Raw genomic sequence first — 13299 nt, forward strand, 5'->3', positions numbered from 1 at the left:
TGGCACGAACTCTATGTTGTTGTGAATTATATTACTGAGATTAGAGTTTATGGTGTGGTGGGTAATCTGTGTCTGTGTTCTGAAAAATGTACAACGCTTCAGCTGGATCAGCCCTTTTCTCCTCTCAGAACTCTTCTAAGATAATGCAAGTGCTGCTTGAACACTTTCACAGATGCTCTGGTGATCACCTGTGGTTCTAGGCAGGGCTGAGCATGGGTGGATGACTTTGGACAAGGACAGATATGACACGCGAGGAACAGGAACTGGTTCTTGCTCTCAGACTCACCCAATTGCTTTAGCAATGTTGGAGTATTCTCTTCCTAATCTTAATCCATTTGTCAATCAGTATTTATTTCTACATTTTAAAAAAACTGCAACGAAAAAGTAATGAATACATTCAGAAAGGTTTGGATAAAATAACAAAATGTTATTCAGGAAAGGCAGATTTTGCAGCCAACCCAGAGCAATGATGGTCTTGACCTCCATCATGGTCCATTACCTACATTACCTACAAAACATTAAAGTCCATAATGGCCAACTTGAACATTATAAAGTAGATTAATGATAACCAAGATGGTTTGCTCGCAATTAGTTTTAAGCTCTCTAACACATTTCATTGAATAAGTTATCCAATCAAATATGATGCAAAATTATCTTGACCAGAGCCTGACAGTACTGACAAGCTTTTTTGTGGTAGAATATCGAAGCAGCAGAGTCCCGAGTCGTTGTAAATGAATAGGCTCAATAAGTTCTGTACTAACACTGCTCTGTAGTAGTCCCTAGAATAGGACACTGTAAAATCTGTTCATCAATTGTTGCTGTAGGTAGAGGAACAGACATGATTGTCCCCTGCCCTCTCTCGCCACTTCTATCAACTCTTGCAACGGAATGTTTTGGGGGTTGTAGAAAAACGTAAACAAAAGTTCACAATATGAAAACATCTTCAGCTAGGCTTTAGGTCCTTAATGCAAATAATGTCACAGTTTGGTTAGATGCCATGGTTGAGGTTTAATGAATGCAAAGTACAGATTTATGTGTTAACTAACATGTCTCTGTCTCTCCTCAGCCATGTATTAAGGACAGATTACAATTACACAGATTAAAATTCAGTTTTGTGTATCTGCACTGGGTGATCTGGGCCCCTGACAGAGTGAGACAGTAACTTTCTTGTACAATCGGCAACTGCAAGGCAAGGATGTAGGCAGAGACCTTAACAAGTCGGATAATACGCATCCTATCTCTGACCCAGCCACTCGACTTTGAAACGGCTCGGCTGCAAGGGAGGGCGGTGGTGGGGTGGCAGGTAATTCCACCAGCTAGGGGTGTCTGCGCAGCAGACCAGGTATGGAAGCCATCAGGATTTCCTGGATCTAAGAAAGGTGATAGGTTGTTACTATCACCCTTGCATCTTTGGTACGGCACGAGCATTCAATTACCTTCCTTGGAGTGCTCAAACACTGCCTCTCTTTTGCTGGCGGTGTATGCAATCTGCCGGGGAGGTAATCGTAAGCATCACCATGGTCCTCCAATGTGAGGACTCGCCAAAAATCTCCCTTTGTTACTAGGCATGCAGAGCAGGTGGAGGGGAAAAGAGTGGACATTCCCTTGAGCCTAGAAGCACAGTAGTCTGATGAGGTATCAACCAACTCCAGTTTCCGCATGATAGGCCTTCAAGGTCACCATGTAAAGGAAAGATATCATCCGGGCAGTTCATCCACCACCATGCTCATGCCTGCCCCTCTATTCTCTCACTAGGGCCTGGCAATAGAGTGAAACACCAGCGGCATTCACGATGGGAGACGGGAGTGGTGCTGGTGGCTATGGGACCTAGGTGGAGGCAGGGGTTGGGTATATTGAGGGAATAGTCCCTGTTGCCTTGTCTACCAGTGCAAAAAATGCACCTAATGTATTGGAATGTTTTGCAATTCTTTGAAACAGTCAAAAAGGATCATATGCATAACTCTCAATCAGTTAACCTAGTCATGGATAGTAACATTGTATGAGGGCTGTGCACTGGTGAGGAAGTTACTCCTTGTGCTAATGTATAGATTGGGATATAGCCAGTTCTTGGAGGTCGCTAGGGGGAACCTATGTAAAATAAATGTATTGCTAATGCAAAGTGTAAAAAAACAAAACAATTAAGTTTTAAAATATCAGCATATGTTCACTTGTTGCCCTTCTGCCAATTCAATTGCAGGCCATTGGCAGCTCCTCTGATTAGCAGAAACCAAATTACCCAACACATGGAGGCCTGGTATCGTCCTTTTTGCTTTCAGTATACACTATTTCATACCACACTGTAGCAATAGAATATATATGAAGGCCTCGTGCTTCTTCCCCTATGCAATGCAGCGCTTTCACTACAAACGGCGGCTTCACAGTGCAGTCTGAGGGCCAGTTACAGATTTCCAATGCATCGTTATGGCCCCTTTGGTCAAAATCAGAGCGAAATCTGAAACGTTAGTGCCGGCTGTAGCCTTCTGAGGGCATGGGGCTAATCCCAAGAAGGCAGGCTTTGGGTGTGTTATAATGACTCCTGTTGATAGAATCGACAAGTGCATTGTTAACTTTTTGGCAAAATGTTGCGATTACGGAGCAGTCCCACATCAGACGAAAATAATCTGGTTTATCTCTCTGATATAGTGGGAACCTTACAGGCTTATATGGTGGGAGCTTGTTTACCACATGTGAGGACATGTATGTTCTATGCATTTGGTAATATCAGAACCAAGCATTGCGGGAAACCTTTGGATGCTCCAAAATCTTTTTCTAGGCACTGTCATCTAGTGGGCGCCCTATCTCTGCTTCCCATCTGCCCTTCGGAGAAGTAGTGGCAAGCAACCCATGTCTAAGGGTGACCTTTGCAGCCAAGTGGTGAGGTGACGACCCGTCCCCATGATACCGAGGGTCTGCATGTAGTCATATGCAGAGGGTTCTGTGTATGTTATGTTCCATAATTGCTGCATCTGCGTGTTAGTGCGTGAATTGATCTAGGGCAGGGAGCGCCTTAGCGTGTGCTTATCACCCAGGTCATTTTTCATTGGTCCTGACGAAAACCCACAATCGCAAGATGGTTGAAACATGTAGGCCTGTATTTTAAATCACATAGCACACGTCGCTATTTTATAACACTACACGTCTTGAACACCGGAGTCTACCTAATTAGGCATAGGTGTCACAGTCCTATCCCTAGGGTGTCCAATCACTCAGGAATAAAGTCTTGTAGGGAGTAGAATTGGCCCCTTTTTAAACCACTTATCACTTTTAATATCACTGCACATATAAAAAGAAAAATACCCGCTTCACTGTAATCAGGTATCGAAGCACACCCTGTTGGCACTCGGCCTTCGGGGTGGGACCCCGATGATGAAGCATGTCACCAACTAGGTTGGTGAGTGAGGGGTCTTCTAAAAGGACACGCTTTGTCCTGCGTAAAGGTTGGGCACAAGTGCTTGATTAAGCCTTAAGCCTTAGGCACAGAGACTCTCTCTGGAACGCCTTCAGGGGGTACTCCTCCATTGTTTGGTTAAATTCTCAAGAAGGGGACTAGGAGTTCCTACCTTACATTGCTGTAAAACACCCTCACTCTCTCTTGTTGTTTTGCAAGAGATTTAAGAGAACCAGTTCTTTGTCTCCTGAGAAACTGAATGCCAGATAGAACATTGGCTAAAAGATTGGATTGCCGGGTGTTCTTTGGGGGTTGAATATCCGTCAGCTCCAAGACAATGTTTGTTGGAGCCTCATGCAAAATGTACAAAATTACATTTTGCTGTTGACTGCTCCCTTTGGACTAGTAACAAAGTGTTTTTGAGACCGTTTGTTGTAATCTGGCTCCTCTTGCCGCCATTTTTGGTGGCACCATAACATAGCTGCCTGTACTGTCCTTCATGTTGTACCGGCCAAACCCAGCTGCAGAATTTCATAAATTATGGTGGTAGATTAGCAGGCCATTTAGATACACGGAAAGCTGCACATTATGTACGTAAGTGACTCAACCCCTGCACATTAATCAGTGGAATAATAAAGTACATTAATCATCTGAACGACGGTAGAACACTGCACTCTCAGCGAGTCAGAAGAATTACATTTCCAGGCTCATAAAGTTAGATGGAGCTGAGCCATTTCCTAAATTGACCAACCAGAAGCCGGCTTTGTCGGTCAAACGTTACAACGCACAGGCATGCTCAACAACAGATTTAAAACACTTTAGAATGTCGTCAACGCCTGAAAATTAGGTTTGCCCCGTGACAAAAGCACTGACATTCATGTGGGCAACCTCTGCTTTGAAATTTAAATTGATATAAATGTGACTTTTAGAAGTCTGAGGAGGCTGTAACATTTCGAAATCCTGTGTAGCATTTTTTGTCTAAATAAGGTCGGACGGCTAACTGGCATATGCGTAAATCCGGTGGTACCTGCCATGGAAACGAGGCCTGATTTCGCTGTGGTTTTGTGACTCACAGTGTCTGTGGTTTTATCAGATTCCTCAACTCGGCAACGCGTCAGCATGTTAAGTTCGTCTGGAGGCCTGCCTTCTTGACCTGCAATCGGAGAATGACTGTCTCTGCCCCGCGCCAGTATTTATGGGTTTTCATTCAGCCATTTTGAAGCAATTAATACAACGTGGTTTCCCGAAAAGTATCGCACTTCTCTTCAGAAAACCAAATAAATGTCCTTGAAAATGATGACATTATGTCGTTCTGGCATCCACATCAATAATGTATGAAGACAGCCCCTTAACAAGCATTTCCAGCAGCCGCAGGGACGAACACTCTTATTGCATCAGCAGGCTCGGTTTTACAGACCCATTTATTCTTCTGCCTACATTTATTTTAAATAAAGAGCCCAATATTTGCCCTCTCATGCAGAGAGATTCTATTTCACGTGTGTCCAGCGAATGTCTACAAGGGCAGGATCATTGACACATTTTTAGAGATATCCCCAAAAGCCACATTTTGATCCAATAAATCTAAATGGAAAATAGTTTCACAATCGGTTGGTGTCCTGAAAAAATGATGTGGATCCTGCCCTCCAGTACCTCCATTGGACCCCCCTGCCCCCTCGGTGTAATTCAACCACAAGGAAAAAAAATGTGTATTTACAGCAAGCTCTGATGTTATCTATTATTAGCCAATAAAAATAACACAAGAAGAATGAAACACAAGGTTATCCACTGCTGACTCCAAATTTGTTTTGGGGTATTTGCTGTATCAAGTGTCCAGTTTTATAATTCAGCTGAGCACTGTACAGCAATCACTTTTACTGTAGCAGTAGCAGTGCGCGCAGGAGGTCTCTTATAGGAAACAGTATGGTGGCCGAGACTGAAATAAAGATTCCAGGATGTGAGGGCTACCTTGCATTTTTATTGGATTTTATTACACATCACTGTAATTTGAGGCATAGAAAACTAAAGTGATTTGGCCAGATTTTCACAATTTTTCGTCAAATGCCAGAGCTGGGATTAGAACCCAGGTCTGCAGATTTAAAGGCCTTGAGCCTAACATCATATACAATTTTTGCTTGTTACTTTGGTGCAGCCTACTGGAAATTTTGTAATTTGAGTAGGATATGAGGTTAGAAAAGAGCCACCCCAACGAATGTTGTAAAGAAAAGAAATTAGTAGAACCGAAAAGCTATTTTCACTGTAGGAAGTCTCCCTGTCCCACAGAGAAACACTGGAAAGAGATATTAAATACTAATAGTGTATCTTAGGAATGCGACCACCTGGAAAAATAATCAAACAGACATTTAAATAGTTATTAAAAGTCCAATTTTTAATCAAGCTTAAGGAAAAGTAGCTTTTAAAAAGTTCTCTTTTCCCTTCTTGAAGTTCTCAGAGACTAACTTTCATTGGCTTGCTAGCTTCTCCTAGCCTTGAATAGGTGTGAAATGCTCCCAGGAGCATACAATAGGGTGATTTAAATGGGCAGAAATGACTTCTCTGAATGCTCCAGAATATGCAGGATGGGCATCCTCTTTGACACAACAGTGCCAAATCCTGCTTAAGTGTCAAGCCTTGCTTGACAGGTCTGTGGGTTTTCATATAACTCTTGGGGTACCCTTGAAAAAGGGGCGAACATGATGCCAAGCTAATTCTTGTGGAGCTACTGTCTGGCTCCTGAAAGACTCTGCTTTTATTGTAGCAGATATCTGTCTCTGGGTTCATTGAAACTACAGTGTCTGTCTCAAACTGGATTTTAGTGTTAGATGTGGGAGGACACTTTGATTACCATAATGCAATCGCCACATATACCCCTAGCCCTCACAACCCAAGTTAAAAGTGGCCAAACACTTTTGCCCTCTTGAAAATGCCCAAAGTAGACAGATTTGACCCCAGGAACTTTTACCTCATTAGTTAGTGCCTGCCAATGAGTAATTCCCACCCACTTGCTAGTGTCAGGCATAAATGTGGCATCTCCAGGCTCCCACTTCAGAACACTTTCTCGACCTGTGGAAGATCAGAAAATGACTGGACCTGCTGTCTGTGACCTGAGAGGAGCTCTAACAGACGGGACCTGCTCTCTTGTACCCAGGACAAAGAAGTGGACTCAAAGGTCATAAGGCTAACCTCCTGTTCAAGCTACATGGGTACAACAAGCTACAAGGGGCCTTTGTCTGGAAGTACCCAGCTGACCAGTGATAACTGGACCTGGACAGAACCTGCTGTTGGCCTCTGTCTGACGCCCTGTGAATATCTAAATGCCTCCCCAGAAGTCCTGAGGGCTTAAGAAGGGAGCTCCTGGGGTGGATTAGTTCTTCAAGGACTTAGTCAGAAAGTTCAATCATTGACCAGGATGAACCTGGTTGGTGTACCTGACCCTAATTCAGTTTGGGATTTTTACTGATTGGCATTCTGACTTTATTACATTTTGAAGTGCTGCATACATACTTCACTCATTGCCCTAAGTTAAGTCTGTCTGCTGTGTGCCATTGCTATCAGAGGTTGAGTTCAGGCACATTTTATTGACTTTGAGGGTTCACCCTGACAAGGGTTGTGAATTTTCCTGAATGTGGGTAGGCACCTGTTTCAGAAGATTTTAAAGTAAATTATGATCCTCATAAAATGGAAACCAGCAACAAAACGCATTTGTGGGTAAGGGTTGTGCTAAGTATTGAGTACTGTTTTTCACTTGAGAGTACTGTAGCAATCTAGGTTGTTAGACTATGGCAGAGAAGGGACTTATTTTTGATAGGAACTGCAGCTGAAGTCCCACACAGTCAAAACAAGATGTAAAGCAGAGGAATGCAGAGTTTACATTGGCAACATGGCACAAGCAGCAAGGCTTTCCTCTGGGAAAAGATACTTGAACAACAACAAATACATTTTCATGTAAGAAATAAATGTAATAAAATTCACAAGCAAATACAATTTAATTACAAGAATCTAATCATTAAAATGACCTTAAAATGTAAGCAAATCTAATGCATGGATCATAAGATTTTTTTTTAAACGAATTGGGTTGCTTTTTACATCAAAGGTTAGTCCCTTGTAGTAAACATTTAAATGCACTAGCACTCTGGCTGTCATTTACTCCTTAAACAAAACTCAATGGTATTTCAGTGAATACGTTTTGGCGCTGAAACGCAGAAATGACACAGGGAATGGTTTTAAAAAACAGTATTCAGGGAAAGCTTACCTTCTGAAATGGAAATTGACCAACATAAACATTCAAATATTCTGATTTAAAAGAAGTGAGTGAATAAATGTCCAGTTACTCAGCTTCTTCATCGGTGTGCCAAAAGTTCCCAATCTTCAAGGAAATGCTTCTTAAACATCATGCCATTGGTTCAGATATTGAAAAGAATTTTACTCTAACTCACTAATGACAAACAACCAAAGGTATATAGTTACCATTGGTTTTGCTGTACTTGTTCTAGGCAGGTGTTCCTGTCTCAGTTCTTTGAATCTTTCACAATTTTCCTTCCAGAGGTTCCACAACAGGCACAGCTTTTCCTAAGATCTTGACCATGCTAATCTAGTTGGCAATCTAACGGATAGATTCCCTGACTATGAAACACATCCCTCAGTCAGACATAAATTCTTCAAAGTCAGTGATTTTCTGATTTCTTGTCTGGTACTACAGTACTCTGCCTCAAGAGTAGTCAGCAGTTTAAATAATGTTAACCCAACTGTACCCAGCTGAGTTCCCTAAGAAAATCATGTCAAAATACAAATGGCCAAAACAATACCATAATGTTTTATGCTGCATTTTCTGCGCAATGGAAAATGTAAGCCTTGCCTAAATTTCTTCATCTCCCCCCTCCTATCTCTGACTCAAAGCTAATCTCATTTGACAAATCTATGTCCAACTCCAGGGCTCCGCGCTGAGACCTCTGTTTAATTTTTACGCGCCTCCTCTGGAGACCGTGGGGATAGATGTGGTTTGACGCTTTTTTCCTCTGCAGACTAAACTAAAATTATCTTCTTCCTGTCATCTCCACAGGGACATCATCCAGAGTCTCTTAACCTTGGTCTCAGAGGGATTGCCTCCTGGATGGAAGGCAACTCGCTCACACTTAACGGTTATACAACCGAGGTTATGTTTCTGGGTAGGAACCACAACTGTGGGGCCCTGAGCACTGGCCTGTATCCTTGTGGACCCTACCAACTCCATGATGATACTCTGTCTAAGCATCCACAAGCAGCTAAAGTCGCATCCACCTGATTTGCCCTAACGAAATGGGGGAGGAAAATCATCTGGATTATTCCCCATTCGGCACAAAGAACTCTGATTTAGGCCCTTAGTTTCTCAAGATTAGATTACAGTAGCTTTCTCTACCAGGGAGCTGACAAGGCCTGTATCCACCACTTTCAGGTTGTGCAGAATTCCACTGCTTAACTTCTTGCTCCGCTCCCGAGACATGCCCATGGAAAGAGACTGCAATTCAAACCCCTTTGTTTCATGTTTACATCTAGGGCTTGACTTGGCCCTAGATATGTACAGGACATGGTCTCCCCCTACCAAGACTCCCAGAAACTGAGATCAGCGAGTCAGGACCTTTACTGTGTTGCTAGAATCTGCTCGGCTCGCTACGGAGGAAACTCATTTACACACCTAGGTCCTAAGCTTTGGAATGCGCTACCACACTTCCTAAGACACTGCACCTCTCTATTGCTGTTCTGCAAACTCCTAAAAACATGGCTATTCTAAGCATAGTGACTTCAGCAACATCTTGCCTATGCGCAGGGCCGGACTGGGAACCAAAACCGGCCCTGGCAAAGTGCTCCCCCGCCCCCTCCCCTCCCTCCGGGGATTGAGTGCGCCGCCAAGCTCTTTGCCAGGGCCGGTTTTCGGCCAAATTTGTTACAGGGCCGATTTAAAAACGGCCCTGTAACAAAATCGGCCCCCAGGCGCCCAAAATCGGCCCCCACCCGTGCGGCGCACCGGGGGATTGCCCGGTGCCCGCTACGGCCAGTCCGGGCCTGCCTATGCGTAGCACCAGGAAACCCGACAGGTAGCTGTGCGCTCTACAAATTAAATGAATAATAATAAATAGGACCAAAGCAGCACACATACCTTCTAAGTACTCTTCCCATCCTTCTCCTACAGAGGAAGAGTACTGGCGTCCTGCACTAAAAGGGATCAAGGGATGTGGATGTGGCTCCATCGGATCCAAAACTGCCAAGCAATAAGTGCAGTAATAGGCAGGACATGGTCTAAGAGTCAAACTTCCTTTGACAGTTCTATCAAGAAAGAATGTAATGACAAGCTGGTAGATATTTCCATCAGCAAGGTTTTCGCATGTGGGAGGTGGATGACAAACTAAAGAAGGCTTGGCAGCTGGAAGCCATTTGTCCTGGAAAACCTCAGATCAATAGGAAGGAAAAACAACTCTTAGAGAAAGGGAATAAATGTCAAAGGAACATACTACTGCCCCACTGCAGGAGGTTACACCAGATGCAGGAGATTTCATTAACTATTCCAAACTATTTATGTCATTAAGACAAGAAAATAGCAGCCTTCTCATAACTACCCTTGCAACATAAAAATAAAAATGAGGTTAAAGATTTTCATTTGCATATCCTGTAGAAGCCATGAAAATTACTTTATTCAATTATAAAACACTCTTGTTGTGTACCCACTAGTTCTTTGCAAGGGTGGTTTTCATTTGGAGAATGCTGATATAAGCAAAAAACAATCTTACTTTATCAAATTATATTTGTAAACTGGAGCATATGTAATTTAAACAAATTCACTTGAATAATGCACTACATAAAGTTAACAAGATGTCAGAGCATGTCCATCTGTAAATCTGAACTCCCATTCAGACGAGATGCATCTCATTTCTGATTTTAGCTCTGAAATGTATAACACCGTGAACTTCTTCAAGTATACCATGATACTTTTTTGCAGTTGATGGATACAGCTTAGAACTCCAGGTGATATGTTAAGGTTTCTCTCTGTAAAATATGCTTCCTATCTAGATATATACACAAAAAAAGTGAAATCCCATATTATGGCCCATGCCTGGGCGGAGTATGCAGAGTGGCAGTCCGCTTAAGTTCCACGGAGTTTTAAAAAAAAACTCAGTGAAACTCCACTCCGCCCTAATCCCACTGTTTTTATTTTACGCAAGACTTAAAACGTAGCGGGTTGTGACCGGCAACAAGGAGGAGGACGGCAACGAGGAGACACCCCAGCAAGGAGTAGGGTGGCCCGCAGACACGAGAGGAGAAGGTAAGTGTTTCTTTTTTACCTTTTTTTAAAAAAAATCGGTGGGATTGGGGCAGAGAGGAGTTCCACTGAGTTTTTCTTTTTAACTGCATGGAACTTAAGTGGAGTGCGACTCCGGCGAGGAGGAGGGTGGCCCGCAGACGTGAGACAGCAGGTAAGTGGTTTTTTTTACCCTTTTTTTGGGCCCTGTGGTGCAGGAGTTGAGGGACCTATTCCGCTCCGGCAGAGAGTCCGAGTTTTGCCCCCACTTCACATTCCCAGTGGAGCGCAGAGTTGATAAAACTCTGCAAACTCTGCTGGCGGAGCAGAGTACGCTGCCCAGGGATACCCATGTACTACAACCATGTGGAAAAAGTTGTGAGATTTCGCCGGAGGTGAGGTGTTCACCTCTCATAGCTTGCTGTGGAAAAAAAACCACACCAACTGCTGTGAAAGGTGGGCCTGAGCGAGGCTGCTTGAGACCTGCACTTTGAATTCTTGTTTACTGCAAGGCTGACACTTGACTCACCTTGACCACTGCAAAGGCCTTGACCCCTAAATAATTGTCCCCCCCCAACTGCATGGTCTGTAAGTGAACTTCAGCAGACGTGGCTGCTATTAGGTAAGGGGAGGTCTCCTGTCCACTGATAGGGCAGACTCGATGTTTGGCCGTCCACATCAGACAGTTTTTTCCTTTATTTGGCTGAAGAATCTTTTAATTATGACCCACTTTTCTTGTTTGCTGGTTACCTAACCCACAGCAAAATGTATTGTAATGAACTTCAAGAGTTTATGTATTGAAAACGTTCTTTTATGACGTGATAGGCAACCCATCTGGGTCTAGTTCTTGTTACATAAAGCTGCAGATATTTAAAATAAAATACTAAGCACATGTTTTAGTGGTATTCTCCACCCAGTCAGTGCCCATGTCATGAGAGCCAAAACAGACGAGTTGATAAAGCAATGTATTCTTGGGTCAAATATTCATGATTGACCGATTAATGACGGTACTAGTAATAGTGAAACTTTATTCAAGTTTTTGTGAAAATCACAAATGCTCAAAGATAATACAAAAAGAAAGAACATTTGCAATCACCACCACACAACAAATTACAAATATTATAAGAACATGGATAAAGCAAGAAAAGATATAGCTGACTAAAAACATGTTAAAAAAGAAATACACAGCATAACACCAGCTAAGAAAGGATAAAACCCAGTCAAAACTCCCCAATAAAAGTCTTCAAAAATCGCCGCCCCTGATGATTCCTAAATAAAAAGTGAGTCTGATAAAACCAATAGTAGGGGATTTTAGCATTTTGAGGAAAATTCATAGGCAGGAGAAGAGGGCAGATAAAGCTGTCTCTTACACCCAAGCACATGCAGCTCACCGGTTTCAAGTTCATATATCGCCCCGAAATAATCCAACCATGTCCGGGGGACAATGATCAGAGCCTGCACACTCACCGAATCAGAGGAGAGAATTGGGTGATTCACTAACCTCCAGAACTCCGTACATTTGCGCAGAGTGCAGGCCTCCAGCAACTTTTCCTGGAGCTCCCTCTTTAAAGACTTCTTCCTCTCAAAGTGGGCTGCACAATATCCAGCCCTGGTCCTCTTGATTTCCTCCCCATCCTGTAGTTGCCATGCAGGGCAGTCATAAGGATGCTATGAGCCTTAGAATAAGCCCTAAAGAACCATTTAGTCGGTTGCACTGGGTGGACTCTTGCGAGGGTGGTAAGTGCAAACTTGATGTGACCAGCTATGTTGTTAAAAAGCCTTCAGGGTGTTAATAGCTGAAGCCCCCTACTCCAAACAAGTACTAAAATCCGGGAACTGGAGGAAAACAAAGAAAAAAACAAACATGAGGGAACCACCTATGCCCACGTGAGTCTGCGTCCCTGCGCTACAGGGAGGACTGGTTCCGGAAAGGGGGCGACAAGCCGAGGACCAGCTGAATATAGCCATAATGGATAGTGATCGCTCAAAGAGTGCCAAACAACTATAAAATAAAGTAAAGAGCTATAAAGACAACTGGAAAAAAACTATATTCAATAGTAGAGGAGCAGGTGCCAGCTTCCATAAACATTCGGGTCTGCACAGTGGAGTAGATCTACCGCGTTTAAAAAGATTCACAAGAGAATGATCAAGGTGTTAAGTTACTCGTCCACGGCTGTGTGCTTCAAATTAACCTCCAGTGCTTAATTTGTGCCGGTGTTTTCGGGTGCTCAGCACCTGTACTGATTTGCCAGCACTGGGGCTTGTGACTGTCTGCCACATGGTAGTGGTGTCTGCCAATTTAGGTACTAGGACAACAACTTCTGTTTATTATTTCCATTTAAATTTCCAATTATTAGTATTTGCCTCCAAAGCCATTCTTATAGCTTTGGGGGCCTGTAATAGTATGAATGGTCACACTTTAAAGAGTTTGATGATTCGTAGTGTGTTGGTGCTATCATTCGTTGTGCTGCCAGGCACAACGGATGGTGCAAACTCTAGTGTCCTTCTGTTGAGAGCCTCAGCACTAGGTTTTTTACAAAGTTAGAACGGACTTGATCCCCTATTACCGGGGCATCATCGAACGACGAGTCTCAGTAAAGAAACCAGTTGGAACATGGGTATAAAATCTCCATTCAAAAGAAAA

At 43.2% G+C, this 13299-nt stretch overlaps 1 protein-coding gene across 6 annotated transcripts in view; it reads right to left on the bottom strand.

Moving 5' to 3' along the window:
* Positions 1–13299, bottom strand: part of MICAL2 (microtubule associated monooxygenase, calponin and LIM domain containing 2) — a 906862-nt gene that overhangs the window by 279465 nt on the left and 614098 nt on the right. The gene's annotated exons all lie outside the window — the stretch shown is intronic.

The sequence above is a fragment of the Lissotriton vulgaris genome, chromosome 2_1, assembly GCF_964263255.1.
Source record: "Lissotriton vulgaris chromosome 2_1, aLisVul1.2, whole genome shotgun sequence".
Classification (NCBI taxonomy): domain Eukaryota; kingdom Metazoa; phylum Chordata; class Amphibia; order Caudata; family Salamandridae; genus Lissotriton; species Lissotriton vulgaris.